The sequence below is a fragment of the Chelonia mydas genome, chromosome 13 (assembly GCF_015237465.2).
Source record: "Chelonia mydas isolate rCheMyd1 chromosome 13, rCheMyd1.pri.v2, whole genome shotgun sequence".
NCBI classification, from domain to species: Eukaryota; Metazoa; Chordata; order Testudines; family Cheloniidae; genus Chelonia; species Chelonia mydas.
The window spans coordinates 37,354,494-37,367,755 of record NC_051253.2 but is presented as its reverse complement, the minus strand read 5'-3'; the positions used below and the strand labels follow the sequence as shown (position 1 = coordinate 37,367,755).

At 45.2% G+C, this 13,262-nt stretch overlaps 1 pseudogene; it reads left to right on the top strand.

Moving 5' to 3' along the window:
• Positions 1-273: 273 nt before the first annotated feature.
• LOC114020031 overlaps positions 274-13,262 on the top strand; it is a 65,691-nt pseudogene continuing 52,702 nt past the window's right edge.

Genomic DNA, 13,262 nt, shown 5'->3' with positions numbered 1-13,262 from the left:
TGGTGAGCAGACCACTCGTCCTCATCCCCAACTACCCCATGATTGCAAATCCCTCCTAGAGTCTGTTAAAGCAGGGTTCCCCTACAGTGGGGCTGAGGACAAAGTGTTAAATTTAGGAAAATTAGGAAACTCACAAACACAACATTGGTCTTAAGGTGAAGTTAATATTGAAAATATAGTATAAAGGGAGAAAAAAACAAGAACTTTTTAATCACTATTATAACTATTATTTACTATTTTTTTCATTTTTCAGGTACAATTTAAAGACACAGAATGGAGCAAGAGAACCTCCCTACCACAGTGACAGAATTTGTCCTCTTGGGCCTCACCCAAACTCCTGAGGTGCAGTGATTCCTCTTTGTCATCTTCTTAATAGTTTATCTGACAACCTGGCTGGGAAACTTCATCATCATCACCACTGTGATCGCCAGCCACCAGCTCCACACCCCATGTACTTCCTGCTGGCCAGCTTGCCTTTCCTAGATGTCAGATACTCATCAGTTAATGCTCCCAAATTGCTGTTGGGTCTCCTCTCCCAGTGCAGAACCATCTTGTTCAACGAGTGCACCCTCCAGATGCTCTTCTTCCACTTCATCGCTGGTGCGATGGTTGGAGTCTTCATGGTGATGGCTGCTGATCGATATGTGGCCATCTATAAACCACTGCGTTACTTGATTATCATGAACCATGGTGTCTGCATGGGGCTGGTGGCAAGGGCATGGCTGGGTAGATTGGCTCACTCTGCTGTTCAGATTGGACTGATCCTCCAGTTTCCATTCTGTGGTCCAAACATCCTGAACAATTTCTACCGTCATGTCCCTCAAGTCATCAAACTGGCCTGCATGGACACCTACTTGGTTGATGGGTTTCAGAGTAGCAGCCGTGTTAGTCTGTATCCACAAAAAGAAAAGGAGTACTTGTGGCACTTTAGAGACTAACAAATTTATTTGAGCATAAGCTTTTGTGAGCTACAGCTCACTTCATCTGATGGATGCAGTGGAAAATACAGTAGGGGAATTTTATATACACAGAGAACATGAAACAATAGGTGTTACCATATACACTGTAACGAGAGTGATCAGGTAAGGTGAGCTATTACCAGCAGGAGAGAAAACAAAACTTTTGTAGTGATAATCAAGGTGGGCCATTTCCAGCAGTTGACAAGAATGTGTGAGGAACAGTAGGTGGAAAAATAAACATGGGGAAATAGTTCTACTTGGTTGAGTTGCTGATGGTCTCTAATGGCAGAGGGCTTGTCATAATAATATTTATCCTCCTGCTCATTTCCTACACTGTCATCTTAGTAAAGATAAGAACAAACGTCACAAGAAGGGAAGCACAAGGCTCTGTCCATCTGCGGAGCCCAGGTCATGGTTGTGAGCTTAATATTCATACCTTGCATCTTCATCTATGCTTGGCCCCATCTGTCGGCCCCACCTTGCAGGGTCCTAGAGCCTAAGCTCCTGCCTGAGCCCAGACATCCATATGGCAATTAAACTGCTTGTTAGCCCGAGCCCAGTGAGCTCACATCAGCTGGCGTGGGCCAGTGGCAGGTTTTTAATTGCAGTGCAGACATACTATAAGAGGTAACCAGAGGCAAAGGCTGAAAACTAAGGGCCAGGTCCTGAGCTTGTGTAAACTGACACAGTTCAACTGATTCCAGAGTAGCTAGGGCTATTTATGCCAACTCAGGATCTGGTTCTTCGATTTCAGTGGAACTACAATGATTTAAACCACCTGGGGATCTGTCCCATTGACTTCCACGGAGCTGTGGTTGATTTACTCCCACTCGGGATCCAGTCTATTACACAGTTTCAGATCCATAATCTTTGCCTGTCATTCTGAAAGAAAGATGAGTCAAAAGTTCTTAACCCATTTGCCCTTCTGTCAAGGTTCCTTCCCCACTCTGAACTCTACGGTACAGATGTGGGGACCTGCATGAAAACCTCCTAAGCTTACTTTTACCAGCTTAGGTTAAAACTTCCCCAAGTTACAAACTATTTTACCCTTTGCCTTGGACTTCCACTGCCACCACCAAACTTTATCTGGGTTCCTGAGAAAACATTGTTTGGAAACGTCTTTCCCCCCAAAATCCTCCCAACACTTGCACCCCACTTCCTGGGGAAGGTTTGGTAAAAATCCTCACCAATTTGCATAGGTGACCACAGACCCAAACCCTTGGATCTTAGAACAATGAAAAAAACATTCAGTTCTTGAAAAGAAACACTTTAATAGAAGAAACAGTAAAAAGAATCACCTCTGTAAAATCAGGATGGTAAATATCTTACAGAGTAACTAGATTCAAAACATAGAGAATCCCTCTAGGCAAAACCTTAAGTTACAAAAAGACACACAGACAGGAAAATTCATTCTATTCAGCACAACTTAATTTTCTCAGCCATTTAAAGAAATCATAATCTAACGCATAACTAGCTAGATTACTTACTAAATTCTAAGATTCCATTCCTGTTCTGTCCCTGGCAAAAGCATCACACAGACAGACACAGACCCTTTGTTTTTTTCCCTCCTTCCACCTTTTGAAAGTATCTTGTCTCCTCATTGGTCATTTTGGTCAGGTGCCAGTGAGGTTATCCTAGCTTCTTAACCCTTTACAGGTGAAAGGATTTTTCCTCTGGCCAGGAGGGATTTTAAAGGTGTTTACCCTTCCCTTTATATTTACGACACCTTCCATCGCTCTTTGTCCCATGGGATTATTTACAAGGGTGGAACTTTTAATGGCTACACAGTGATTCAGTCCCACTGGGTCAGAACATTGGAGGAATTCAGTGTTGCAGAGATTCTTTATATCTGATTTTCAACTTCTGCTGGGATGGATGGCCCGACCTTCCTTCCTTCCTTCCTTTCTTTCTTTCTTTCTTTCTTTCTTTCTTTCTTTCTTTCTTTCTTTCTTTCTTTCTTTCTTTCTTTCTTTCTTTCTCAGCAATTACTATTTTTACCTTTACTCAGATGACACTAAAACAAAACACTGTTAGGCTGCAAGTGCAATGGTGCATGGCATTTTAAAAACATTTAACTCATATGGGTTGTAGTTATCTCAGAGAGAGTGAACAGTTATAAAGGACCAGAAGTCCAGCTGGTGTTAACCAGTGTAGCTCCATTGGAGTCAATGGGTCCATCCATAGCTCCACTGGATTAAATGGGTCAGTTCCCCCCTTTTGTAAATGGATGCAGTTCCATTGAAATCAATGGGGCCAGATTCCTAGCTGCTGTAAACCAGACATAACCCCAGTATAGTCAATTCTGCCATTTCCAAAGATGGGATGAATTAGTTTAGTGCTATGGAGTTATGGTAATTTACATGAGCTAAATATCCTTCCTGTAATGCCTAATTTTGTCTATCTTTGTGTCTGAGATTCTTATTTCTTAACACCACTATCCCATATTAAACCTCATGGAAGATTCCAAGATCACGGTTAATAGACATATGGAGAGACTGCCGAGACTCATCAAGCCCTCGGATCGCTACCCCTTCCTGCTTCTCCACGTGGGTACCAATGATACTGCCAAGAAATACCTTGAGCGGATCACTGCAGACTACGTGGCTCTGGGAAGAAGGATAAAGGAGTTTGAGGCGCAAGTGGTGTTCTCGTCCATCCTCCCCGTGGAAGGAAAAGGACTGGGTAGAGACTGTCGAATCGTGGAAGTCAACGAATGGCTACACAGGTGGTGTCGGAGAGAAGGCTTTGGATTCTTTGAACATGCGATGGTGTTCCAAGAAGGAGGAGTGTTAGGCAGAGATGGGCTCCACCTAACAAAGAGAGGGAAGAGCATCTTCGCAAGCCAGGCTGGCTAATGTAGTGAGGAGGGCTTTAAACTAGGTTCACCGGGGGAAGGAGACCAAAGCCCTGAGGTAAGTGGGAAAGTGGGATACCAGGAGGAAGCACGAGCAGGAGCGCGTGAGAGGGGAGGGCTCCTGCCTCATACTGAGAAAGAGGGGCGATCAGCGGGTTATCTCAATTGCCTATACACAAATGCATGAAGCCTGGGAAACAAGCAGGGAGAACTGGAAGTCCTGGCACAGTCAAGTAATTATGATGTGATTGGAATAACAGAGACTTGGTGGGATAACTCACATGACTGGAGTACTGTCATGGATGGATATAAGCTGTTCAGGAAGGACAGGAAGGGAAGAAAAGGTGGGGGAGTTGCACTGTATGTAAGAGAGCAGTGTGACTGCTCAGAGCTCAAGTATGAAACTGCAGAAAAACCTGAGAGTCTCTGGATTAAGTTTAGAAGTGTGAGCAACAAGAGTGATGTCGTGGTGGGAGTATGCTATAGACCACCGGACCAGGGGGATGAGGTGGACGAGGCTTTCTTCTGGCAACTCGCTGAAGTTACTAGATCGCACGCCCTGGTTCTCATGGGAGACTTCAATCACCCTGATATCTGCTGGGAGAGCAATATAGCAGTGCACAGGCAATCCAGGAAGTTTTTGGAAACTGTAGGGGACAATTTCCTGGTGCAAGTGCTGGAGGAACCAACTAGGGGCAGAGCTCTTCTTGACCTGCTGCTCACAAACCTGGAAGAATTAGTAGGGGAAGCTAAAGTGGATGGGAACCTGGGAGGCAGTGACCATGAGATGGTCAAGTTCAGGATCCTGACACAAGGAAGAAAGGAAAGCAGCAGAATATGGACCCTGGACTTCAGAAAGCAGACTTTGACTCCCTCAGGGAACTGATGGGCAAGATCCCCTGGGAGAATAACATGAGGGGGAAAGGAGTCCAGGAGAGCTGGCTGTATTTTAAAGAATCCTTATTGAGGTTACGGGGACAAACCATCCCGATGTGTAGAAAGAATAGTAAATATGGCAGGCGACCAGCTTGGCTTAACAGTGAAATCCTTGCTGATCTTAAATACAAAAAAGAAGCTTACAAGAAGTGGAAGATTGGACAAATGACCGGGGAAGAGTATAAAGATATTGCTCGGGCATGCAGGAGTGAAATCAGGAAGGCCAAATCACACCTGGAGTTGCAGCTAGCAAGAGATGTTAAGAGTAACAAGAAGGGGTTCTTCAGGTATGTTAGCAACAAGAAGAAAGTCAACTTTGATTACATCCCCCCAAAATGAAACCGCCACCCAGAACTCACAAATTCACAGCCAGCAATCTCAGTGAGGTCCGTGATTCCTCCAGTCATTAGTAACTCTCAGTTTAACTGTACGAGGCAGCAGAACAAAACCATTTTGGGTGGGGTGTAACTTGTGAACCCCATGGTCACATGACCCAAACCTGGAACATTAACAGGACCTTGTGCCCCAATGAGACACACTAAATTTCAGATCAAACCAAGTAACCATTTGGATTTTTAGAGCACTTAAAAGAGTTGAGCTTTAAAACATATCAAATGGGGCTCATGGAAACCATATATCTGTGTTTCTGTATTGGCATGTACACACTGTAAAAGAGAACAACTTCTTAAATACTATTCTCAGTTTGGGTTCCCCAAAGATTTAGTAGGTGCCATGCACTATCCTAGGTTAAAAGTTGGCAGACAGAGACCATTTTGACCTTCATCACATCAACAGTTTGATCCCCAGGTCTGTGAAAAAATAAATAAATAAAATACAATAACAAGGCCATTTTCTCAGGACTTACATATCCGGAACCTCTGGCTCAATTGACCCCAAATTTGGGTTGCTAACTTACCCTGCACTATCCAGAGTCACATCATATTTCAAAAGAATGCAACTAAACCGCTTCCCCACTACAGCATTTTGTTAATGGCTGGGTACACATCTCTCAGATTTTTGTCATAGAATCATAGAATCATAGAATATCAGGGTTGGAAGGGACCTCAGGAGGTCATCTAGTCCAACTCCCTGCTCAAAGCAGGACCAATCCCCAACTAAATCATCCCAGCCAGGGCTTTGTCAAGACTGACCTTAAAAACCTCTAAGGAAGGAGATTCCACCACCTCCCTAGGTAACGCATTCCAGTGTTTCACCACCCTCCTAGTGAAAAAGTTTTTCCTAATATCCAACCTAAACTTCCCCCACTGCAACTTGAGACCATCACTCCTTGTTCTGTCATCAGCTACCACTGAGAACAGTCTAGATCCACCCTCTTTGGAACCCCCTTTCAGGTAGTTGAAAGCAGCTATCAAATCCCCCCTCATTCTTCTCTTCTGCAGACTAAACAATCCCAGTTCCCTCAGCCTCTCCTCATAAGTCATGTGTTCCAGTCCCCTAATCATTTTTGTTGCCCGCCGCTGGACTCTTTCCAATTTTTCCACATCCTTCTTGTAGTGTGGGGCCCAAAACTGGACACAGTACTCCAGACGAGGCCTCACCAATGTCGAATAGAGGGGAACGATCACGTCCCTTGATCTGCTGGCAATGCCCCTACATATACATCCTGAAATGCCATTGGCCTTCTTGGCAACAAGGGCACACTGTTGACTCATATCCAGCTTCTCGTCCACTGTCACCCCTAGGTCCTTTTCTGCAGAACTGCTGCCGAGCCATTCGGTCCCTAGTCTGTAGTGGTGCATGGGATTCTTGCGTCCTAAGTGCAGGACTCTGCACTTGTCCTTGTTGAACCTCATCAGATTTCTTTTGGCCCAATCCTCCAATTTATCTAGGGCCCTCTCTATCCTATCCCTACCCTCCAGCGTATCTACCTCTCCTCCCAGTTTAGTGTCATCTGCAAACTTGCTGAGGGTGCAATCCACACCATCCTCCAGATCATTAATGAAGATATTGAACAAAAGTGGCCCGAGGACCGACTCTTGGGGCACTCCACTTGATCCACTTGAGAAGTGAATGGCAATTGCACTGTGGAAACATGCAAAACTATTGCTACCGGTCAGTCGGGAATCATTCTGGAGTCAGGAAATCCATTTCAGGGACCGCTGTCATGCGAGTGTATGGGGCCATTAATTGACTCCTGCTATGGAGGACTGTGACTCTAGGCAATGTGCAGGACATAGTGGATGGATTTGCAGCAATTCCCGAACTGCTATGGGTCCATAGATGGCACACGTGTCCCTAATTTAGCATCAGACCTGCCACAAAGTACATCAACAGAAAGGGTTACTTTTCTATGGCTATGCAAGTGCTGGTGGATCATCAGGCATGCTTCACCAACATCAGTGTTGGCTGGTCAGAGAAAGTGCATGATGCTCACATATTTAAGAACACAGGCCCATTCAAAAAGCTGCAAGCAGGGACTTTTTTACCCGAGCAGCTGATTGCCTTTGGGAATGTTGAAATGCCAATAGTGATCCTTGGCAACCCAGACTACCCCTTGCTCTCATGGCTCATGAAGCCATCCACTGGCCACCTTGACAGCACCAAGGACTGCTTCAGCTACAGGCACAGAAAGACAGATGAATGTGCCTTTGGTCATATGAAGGGACACTGGTGTTGTGTACTTACAAGATTGGAACTCAGTGAGAAAAATATCCCAATGGTTATAGCTTCCTCCTGTGTCCTTCATAACATCTGTGAAGCGAAGGGGGAGACGTTTCCACTGGGGTGGAGTGGCTTTCTGCTGAATTTGAACAGCCAGAGCAAGGGCTATAAAAAAGCTCAACCCAGAGCTAGATGACTGTGGGAGGCTTTGTAGATGTTCACATTTCTATGGCTGGATCAGAGCTGTGCTTGCGCAGCCTCTTCTCCCCACAGGCCCAAGAAATCCAATATCTCCTGCATACTACAGGCAGGAGCACGTCTCCAACATGTAGCCAGTATGGTCAACAGGGCAATTACACTCAACAAAGGAGAGCTGCTGGGTGGGCTCGCCATGTTGGGCAACCAAGAAAAAGAATTTCAAAAATTTGCAGGGCTTTAAAGAGGAGGGGCTTCCTGTCCACCTGAACCCTGGGCAGCTGAATTCACAATGGTGACCAGAATGGTCAGTGTGGGGCATCGTGGATCAGCTCCTGGGGGCTAATAACAGTTGACGTTTAAGTGTCTAGAATGCATCAGTTACATCGACCATGACTCTATGCCACTCAGGGAGGTGGTATTAAATCAGTGTGGTGGGGCACTTATGTTGGCAGGAGCCAAATTTAAGTGAAGAGACTTTGACAGTTAAGTCAACGTAAGCAGCCTCTGTACCCCATAGAGCCTCTTTGTCTCAAGCTCAGTCAATCTGGTAAATTTCCAAAGCCTGTTCAGCATGAGTGGCTAAAAAGAAACATAAACAAAATGAAAAACTCATTTCTCAAATCTCTGAAGCAGGCACTCTCTCAATCTGGCTCAGTAGAGCTCAGGGGATTTGAGAGTCTTTGATTCTAGCACCAGTCTTGGTGCATGGGTCAGATGGGATATAAGGGGTAGATTTCTACCATTCTCTCCTGTTTGGAACCAGGTCCCCTGCTCCAGCCAGTCAGAAGAGCGAGGTTCAGCTGTGAGATGTGACTTCCCCAGATCATCCTCAGTTGTTTGGAGGTGGCCGGTGTGACATTGCACCCCATAAGGCTTTATGGAAATGTGCTTATGAATGTATATTTGACATAACTGGAATATGTTTTATGCGACATATGCCATGTAACATATCTCTGTAAAGGTTATGATCTACTGAATCTATTCATCCTATTGTATGCATGTATCATTTTTGTGTTCTAAGTTGTGAATCTTGGTTGTGTACTTGCTTGATTTCTAAGCAGCCTTAATAAAGCATTTGGTCAGCTTCTTGAGAAAGGAATGTACAAGTTAAGTGCCCAATCAAGAAACATTTAATGAACAATGGGTCTTGGGAGGCTCCAATCCACATAAGAAGTCTACCTGAGGATGTTCAAGGTAGCAAGTGAACAATAGCTGCTACCTGTAAGTTCTGAGTCATGCATGGCCATGTGACTTGCCCATGTGACTCCAAATCTCCATTTTATAGCTGGATTCTACACAGGGGGAGGAAGGGGTGTCCACCCACAAGAGAAAATATATTTAAACCCCTGGAAGACCCCTCCATTTTGTCTAGCTCTCCTGTTCATCACTCTCTCATAGTGCAGTGGTTGGCAGATGGTGACATATCGATCATACGCCATGACAGTCAGGATGCTAATATCAGCTGAACCAAGGAACATGAAGAGAAAGACTTGGGTGACACATCCAGGGTAAGAAATCACCCTGGTGTTCATGAGGGAATTGGCCATGGATTTGGGGATGGTGACGGAGATGAATCCAAGGTCCAGGATGGCCAGATTCACCAGGAAGAAGTACATGGGGGTGTGAAGATGGTGGTTGAGGGCTATAGCTGTGATGATGAGAAGATTCCCCATCAGGCCTGCCACGTAAATCTTTAGAAACACCACAAAGTGCAAAATCTGCAGCTCCTGAACATCAGAGAGTCCCAGGAACTCGGTCAGGACGGTTTGGTTGGACATTTTCTTCCTCAGCACATTGTGTGATGGTGGTGGAGGGAAGGAGAAGGGCAATGGTCAGGATTAGAGTGTCAGAGGGAATTACCCTTATTGCCTTCTGAGTAATACCTCATGATCTACTGTTAAATGTGCACAGTACTCCTCTCATCCTTGCATTGATTAGGAGCAGTGTGTGTTCCTCACTGCTGACAATCAGAACACTAGAGAGACAAGTTGAGTGAAGTAATATCCGTTATTGGACCAACTTCTGTTCGTGAGAGAGACAAGATTTTGAACCACACAGACTACCTCACCCATCTTGTGTCTTTAATATTCTGGGACCAACACAGCTACAACCACTGCATGCAATCAGACCACTACTCAGACCACTAGTGTCAATTGACATAACTGTCTAACAGTCCACAGGGCAGCATCAATTTACACTAGGGTTACCAGATGTCCTGATTTTATAGGGACAGTCCCAATACTCGGGTTTTTGTATTATATAGGCTCCTATTACCCCCCACCATCTGTCCCAATTTTTCACACTTGCTATCTGGTCACCCTAGTTCTACACCATCTGAGCATCTGACCCAAGATGTCACTTGAACAAATGCATTAAAGACTGGAACAAATTACAATCCAAGCCCACAGATCTAGCAAAGATGGTCCCTCAGCTCTGTGAAACAACAGAGGAAAAAATTGGGCATGAAACTAAAGTATTAGAACTCCAAGACCACCAGATTCCCACTAGGGAGATATGACAGACTTTCTGAGCATCCAAATTGTAAGCTTGTCTGTAATGATTCCTTCTCAAGCTCTGTATATAGATGACCTGATACCTGGTTACAAATTGATTGACGGCACCAATCCCAGCTCCACTCCCATCTCTGGGTGTTGATGGGCTAGTAGCATCGCTCAGTGACTTTATGTCTGGTCTGAGCGTGGCAGCGACCGTCAAGAGACTTGGGTTCTGTTCTTGTCTCTGCCAGTGGCTTGCTGTGTGACCTTGGGCCCGTCACTTCTCCTCCCCGAGCCTCTGTTTCCCTCCTTCCCTTTGTCTGCCTGGTCTTTTATGAGGTCTGTGGGGGATGGGCTGTGTCTTATCATGTGTCTGCTCAGTGCACCCATTTACAGCCTTTGTTCTCAGCTGGCAGCAGTGTTGCACATGGGATATGGTGATTGACCGGGAGGTCTGTATTGTTCTCCCATTGACCTCCTGGGCGTCCATCTATGCTGCAGCGGGGAGCATCTTCCCAGCTCCAGCAAACAGACATGGGGTAGCTCTGCCAAAGTTACTGCAGAAAAAAAAAGCCAAGTAGCCAGAGGTAGCCTGGGCACCAGCTCAAGCTCTATCCGACTACGTACCCAAGGAGTTCAGCCGGGTTTGTACTGAGGTTCAAAAAGAACTAGATAAATTTATGGAGGACAGGTCCATCAATGGCTATTAGCCAAGATGGATAGGGATGGCGTCCGTAGCCTCTGTTGCCAGAAGTGGGAATGGGCGACAGGGGATGGATCACTTGATGACTACCTTGTCTGTTCATTCCCTCTGGGGCACCTGGCACTGGCCACTGTTGGAAGACAGGATACTTGGCGAGATGGATCTTTGGTCTGACCCAGCAAGGCCATTCTTATGCTCTTATGAGGTGGCTAGACTGAGCCACTCCCTGTGCTGCCGGCATTTACTCTGTTATTTTTACAGTATAGCTAGTGAAATCTGCCTACCTGAGTTGGGAAGCACATTCCTAGCTGCAGTGTAGATGTGCCCTTAATGTCCTTGGGCAGGGTCCAGACAGATAGGCTGCAATCCCAACTCTGAGTTTCAAGGAGCTAGTATGCCTGTTAGGTCCAGCCCATATTCCCTGGGCTGTCAGCTCTGCTGTTTACTCTGTTCTGCCATCCTGCTGCTATATCTTTGACACAGAAATAAAAATGGATAGGACAGGATGATGGCATTTGAAATTATGGTATCATTGGACAATATTAGTGCTTCCTACCCTGCCTGAAAGACAATTTCCAAATATGGCTGGTGAAAAATGTACTTGTTAAACTGTTTTAAAAGAAAAATTTGGTTTTCAGTTAAACCTATCTATCTATCTATCTATCTATCTATCTATCTAAAGGCCATTTTTTTTCCTTTTGTGCGGGGGAGGGGGGGGTTTGGTTGGACTTTTCCAGTTTTCAGCAGAAAATGTTTGGTTCTCTGTTGCCAAAGCCCCAAAATTTGGTGATTTGGGGAACTTGTATGAAAAGACAATATTTATTAATAAAAAGGAAAGAAAAAATCAGACTGTCCCTACTTGTTTGATTGAATAGATAGCAAAAGTCATAAAGAGTTAAAATTGGAAGTCAGATTTAGGTTCTTAAATTTGCCCTGTACATTAATACTCTAACATATTTAGTTGAAATAGCAAATTTACTGTGTTGGTCTTTGAATAATTTTTCCCAATTTGTGGTACATTTGATCCTCCAGTGGTAGAAAACATTGGCCACTATCTATCCATATATGTCCATTCACAACAGTCTATTACCTTATCTCTCTCATGTAAGCATCACTACATTATCCAGCAGCGGTTTCCATGTCCCATGGATGGATTTCCTGAGTCGCTGGGTCTCTCTGCAGTTCCTAGCAGACAGTTCCTAGCTTCACAGATGGGCGCTCCCTGCTCCCCTCCTCAGGCAGGCTTTGCCAAGAGGTGATTCACTAAACTGGATGAGGGACTGAAAACCCCTGAAAATCTAGAACTGCTCCTGGGTTGTGCAGGCATCAAACACCATCACAGCCAGTATGTCCTTCCTCTGGGGCTAAATAGCTGAGTCCAGTCTCCAGGGCTGTGAGCCCAGCTCTGATGTGACCTCAGGAACAAACCACCCGGACAACCTGTCCCAGCCAACCCTAACCCCACAGAGGGGGAACAGACCTGCCCTGGATCTCACATGACGGCAACATCCCTGAAAGGACCCTTGGCTAAAATCAAGGCAGATTTGGCTAAGTTATTTGACAAGTCAAATGTATATTTATAGCACAGGCATGTGACATACAAGAGCTAAGAGACTAGAAGCACCAGAAGCTCAGCTGGCCTGGAATAACCTGTTCCTTCATTAATTCCACATGATTGCTACTGGGGCAGCAGAGAATTTTTTCTCCTGCATTGCATCAGCAGCTCTTGGGAGTCAACCACCAGAGGAACCCAGAGGTCAGGCTGCCTGGGGTGTTCAAAACTGGCCACTAAGAGGTACCCAGAGGCAAGCGTTAAAAATGAAAGGTCATGTCCTGAGCTGGTGTAAATTGATGCAGTTCCATTGATTTCAAAGTAGCTAGGGCTATTTACACCAACTGATGACCTGGCCCTTTGATTTCAATCAAGGTGTGGCCAATTTACACCAGCTGAGGGCCTAGCCTGTCAGAGTTTGTTTTGTTTATTTTGGATTGGGGGTATCTCTTGAAAGCCCTTTATGTTTGTGGATGGGGATAGGGAATTGCTGTAGACTGAAGATCCAACAGTTTCCCCTGAATACCACTGCCCTCTCCTCTAAGCTCTGTCTAGGGCTCATCACCCTGTCTTCCAAGGTGGCCTGTTGGAGAATCCAACTCAAGCATTTGTGAAGCAGCTTCTCCAAAATGGCTTCCCCGCTAAGGCTGCAGGGTTTGCTCAGCAAAACCCCCTCTGGTGACTCAGGGGGGATATGATAAAGGTTTATAAAATCAGGACTGGGGTGGAGAAAGTAAATAAGGAAGTGTTATTTACTCTTTCCCATAACACAAGAACTAGGGGTCACAAAATGAAATTAATAGGCAGCAGATTTCAAACGAACAAAAGGAACTATTTTTTCACACAATGCACAGTGAACCTGTGGAACTCCTTGCCAGAGGATGTTGCAAAGGCCAACATTATAACAGGGTTCAAAAAAGTACTAGATAAGATCAAGAATGAT